This window comes from Octopus sinensis, linkage group LG15, assembly GCF_006345805.1.
Source record: "Octopus sinensis linkage group LG15, ASM634580v1, whole genome shotgun sequence".
Taxonomy (NCBI): Eukaryota; Metazoa; Mollusca; class Cephalopoda; order Octopoda; family Octopodidae; genus Octopus; species Octopus sinensis.
In genome coordinates this window covers 48,792,489-48,797,488 of record NC_043011.1, presented here as the reverse complement: position 1 = coordinate 48,797,488, position 5,000 = coordinate 48,792,489, and positions in this window count along the sequence as shown.

Genomic DNA, 5,000 nt, shown 5'->3' with positions numbered 1-5,000 from the left:
TCATCTAAGAGTGCTTGGTTGGTTCAGCAAATGGTTTTTTTTATGCTATTTGATGACAATTCACAATAGCATTTGTTCTGAAACTAGAGCAAGTGAAATAAGGAAATAGACAGACCTCTTAAAAAAAAACAGTCCATTGACAGAAAATAATCTTCATGGAAAAAGACAGACCAAAATTATGTGAATACAGTACCCACGTTAATTGCTATTGATGGATATTTTTTCTAGAAATGCAACAGTTGAAAGTGATTTTGTTAGGAAAGCTATTACAGACAAAGGTTTGGCATTAACAAAGAACAGTTCTTATTTAACACAGATGATTCAACATTAATATGATTTTTTTTTTAAATTATAATATGATTAGTAAAATAACAAAGAAGAACTCTGAAAATTTCTTTGGGTGAATATAGAAACATATTCTGAAAATATATTTTTAGATGAATACATATTATCTTTGCATAATCACAGATATTTGAATGTGTATGTGTGTATGTGTGTATATATATATATATATATATATATACACACACACACACACACTCACACTTACAAACACACGTATACAGAATTTACAATTTAAAAGAATCCAGGGGAATAATTACAAGGTAGCTAAATGTTGCTTAAGCGCCCCTGGATTTAAATCCATGATAGTAAGTTGTATTTAGTAGAAAACAGAAAAAATGAACAAGGAGACGAACTCTCGGGATGTTGTTAAATATCCTGAGAGTTTGTCTCCTTGTTCATTTTTCCTATATATATATAAATATAATAATAATAATAATAATAATCATAAAGGGTAAAATCACAAATGATTTTTACCAAGTGGTCAGTGTAGAAATTAAACCTCAGAGGTAAATTTTATAGTTATATACATAACGATGAATGCAAAAGGTAATATTTTTTATTACTTTAAGCCTGAAACATGATACTGTATGCATTTAACCAAAGTTCTAATTAATTTTCTTTCTTCTACTAGCCTATTATGTAGTGTGTTTTTCTCAGAGAATTTATGGTGGTAATAATGTCTTTTGATGTCTATTTTTCAGTGTGTGGTGAGGCGCAAGCCAAACCCTTGTTATAATTATGTATATAATTATAATATACATACACACACACACACACTCACACTTACAAACACACGTATACAGAATTTACAATTTAAAAGAATCCAGGGGAATAATTACAAGGTAGCTAAATGTTGCTTAAGCGCCCCTGGATTTAAATCCATGATAGTAAGTTGTATTTAGTAGAAAACAGGAAAAAATGAACAAGGAGACGAACTCTCGGGATGTTGTTAAATATCCTGAGAGTTTGTCTCCTTGTTCATTTTTCCTATATATATATAAATATAATAATAATAATAATAATAATCATAAAGGGTAAAATCACAAATGATTTTTACCAAGTGGTCAGTGTAGAAATTAAACCTCAGAGGTAAATTTTATAGTTATATACATAACGATGAATGCAAAAGGTAATATTTTTTATTACTTTAAGCCTGAAACATGATACTGTATGCATTTAACCAAAGTTCTAATTAATTTTCTTTCTTCTACTAGCCTATTATGTAGTGTGTTTTTCTCAGAGAATTTATGGTGGTAATAATGTCTTTTGATGTCTATTTTTCAGTGTGTGGTGAGGCGCAAGCCAAACCCTTGTTATAATTATGTATATAATTATAATATACATACACACACACACACACAAAAACACTCCTCTTGTAAATTCAGGAATTTAGGAATGGTTAGAATTGATGGAGGTTTTCCTGTTGAAATCCTTAAAGAACTTCCAGAAATAAAAGCTTCCTGGATCATAATCATAATTTAACATCTGTTTTCTGTGCTGGCATGGGTTAGAGAGTTTGAGTCGAACTGGTAAGCTGGAGAGCTGAACCAGGCTCTACTCTGCTTTGGCTTGGTTTCTATGGTTGGATGCCCTTCCTAACGCCAACCACTCCAGAATGTAGTGGTATCTTATACATGTCACCAGCATGGGTGCCTTCTGTGTGTCCCTGGAACAGGTGCTTTTACATGTCACCAACACTGGCCCTAATTATGGTTTCACTTAGCTTGACATGTCTTCTCCGGCACAGCAAATTGCCAAAGGTCTCCATCACTTGTCATTGCCTCCATGATACTCAGCATCCCTAGATACTCTTACTCTTTTACTTGTTTCAGTCATTTAACTGCGGCCATGCTGTCAAATCGACCCCGGGACTTATTCTTTGTAAGCCTAGTACTTATTCTATCAGTCTCTTTTGCCGAACTGCTAAGTGACGGGGACGTAAACACACCAGCATCGGTTGTCAAGCAATGCTAGGGGGACAAACACAAGCACACACAAAAATATATATACATATATACGACAGGCTTCTTTCAGTTTCCGTCTACCAAATCCACTCACAAGGCATTGGTCAGCCCGGGGCTATAGCAGAAGACACTTGCCCAAGATGCCACGCAGTGGGACTGAACCCGGAACCATGTGGTTGGTTAGCAAGCTACTTACCACACAGCCACTCCTGTACCTACAATATAATGTAATCTTGATTTTGAAAAAAATCCAGATGCAGTTGTAACTGATGGAGTAAGTGTCATTGTTAAATTCTTTGTAAGCATTGTGTTAAGCACATGGACTTCATGTGATAAAGCTAATTCAATGACTGATAACAGATCCGAAGGTTCAATATGTGGATGATGATCAAAACGTAGATTCTGTAATTGTAATTCAAATATGGCTAATAATTTATATTGATTAGCAGTAAAACTGAACTTAATGAAATAGCTGCTATTACCAAAGACACTGACGCTAAAGAAAATTCAAACATTAGCAATGTCATAAAAAAAAAGTGAGACCAGTTGTTGCTTTATTTATTGGGTCTCCGACAAAAATTGAAATGCTTCAGTAATATGTTAAGCAGGAGCATGGTCACGAATTGTAATTAATCGATGATACTAAAATAAATGGAAATAGACAATTGTTGTTATTTAAAGCCGTATTACAAAAGTTATATATGATCAATATAAAACATCGTCTTAACTTTTCAGACAATGAATTCAATGCCATTCATGCTGTCGCATCAGTAATGAAACCAATTAAAACTGGAGCCAGGAAATTAGGTCAGAGGGATGTTACCCTGGTCTCCACTGAAGACATGTTTTGTGTTCTTTTTTTTTTTTTTCTTTCTGGAAAATTGAATTGGTAAAGAACATCAACGTCTGTCTTGTAGAAAGACTAGATCAAGATAAGAATCAAAAAAATAAAGGAATAAAAATATGATTGGATTCATGACAGATTTATATAATCTTTTATCTTTTAATAATCTTTTTTATTATTATTATTATTATTATTATTATTATTATTATTATTATTATTATTATTATTTTTAGATGCTCTTCAATCATTTCTTACTTTGCCATCAGGAATATTTGTAAAATAGGTGAAGGCATGGCTGAGTGGTAAAAAGTTTGCTTTCCAATCACATGGGTCCAAGTTCAGTCCCACTGCATGGTACCATGGGCATGTGTCTTCTACTATAGCCTTAGGCTGACAAAAGACTTGTGAGTGGATTTGGTAGTCGGAAACTGAAAGAAGCCTGTTGTATACATGTGTCTGTGTGTGCACGCCTTTGTATCTATGTTTGTCCCCATCCATTGCTTGACAGCTAGTGTTGGTGCTTAAACCCTGTAAATTAGCAGTTCAGCAAAGGAGACCAAGAGAATAATTTCCTAGCCTAGAATAAAAATAAGCGCTGGGGTCAATCCATTTGACTAAAAGCCCCGTCAAGGCAGTGCCCCAGCATGGCCACAATCTAATGACTGAAACAAGTAAAAGATTAAAGATAAAACAAAAAGGATGTTTGATTTTTGCCAGAAGGGTTTCCTCATTCCTGCACTGAATCCAAACCCTTCATAATGACAATGGCAGCCTCATCAAAACAAACGTCCCTGTTACAAAAATTAACTTTTGGCATAAGCAAAGCTTTCGAAAAAGCAATCAAGAGAGATTCCAATTATTTTAGGAACCAAAAGACATTGTCAAAGAGATGGAAATGTTTGAAATTACTGGACATAGAAGTGTTAACTTGCAGAAATGAAATTGTTCCTTGTCCTCAATATTAGGTCTTCAATTCAGGCGGCGAGCTGGCAAAAACGTTAGCACACCGGGCAAAATGCTTAGCGATATTTCCTCTGCATTTACGTTCTCAGTTCAAATTCCACTGAGGTCGACTTTGCCTTTCATCCTTTCAGGGTTGATAAATTAAGTACCAGTTATGCACTGGAGTCGATGTAATTGACTTAACCCCTTTGTCCCCTCTATGTTTAGCGCCTTGTGGGCAATAAAGAGATAAGGGTCATTAGTACACTAGGCAAAATGCTTTGCTGTGCTTCTTTTGTCTTCCCATTCTGAGTTCAAATTCTGGCAGGATTGACTTTGCCTTTCATCTTTTCAGGGGTTGATAAAATAAGTACCAGTTGAATATTAGGGTCATTGTAGTTGACTTAACCACTCCCCAGAAATCTTTCTTTATTTTAAGCCTGGTGCTTATTTTATAAATATCTTTCACTGAACTACTAAGTTATGGGATGTAAACACACCAACACTGTTGTCGAGAAGTGGAGGGGGACAAACTCTCAAAATCCAAAACACAAACACGCACACACACCACACACCACTATCAATATATATATATATATATATATATATGTTTCTTTATTGCCCACAGGGGGCTAAACATAGAGGGGACCGACAAGGGGATTAAGTCGATTACATCGACCCCAGGGATTAATTGGTACTTATTCAATTGACCCCGAAAGGATGAAAGGCAAAGTTGACCTAAGCAGAATTTGAACCATATATTCATATATATATATATACAATGGGCTTCTTTTAGTTTCCATCTACCAAATCCACTCACAAGGCTTTGGTCAGCCGAAACTTATAGTAAAAGACAATTGCCAAAAGTGCCACACAGTGGGGCTGAACCTGGAACCATGTGGTTG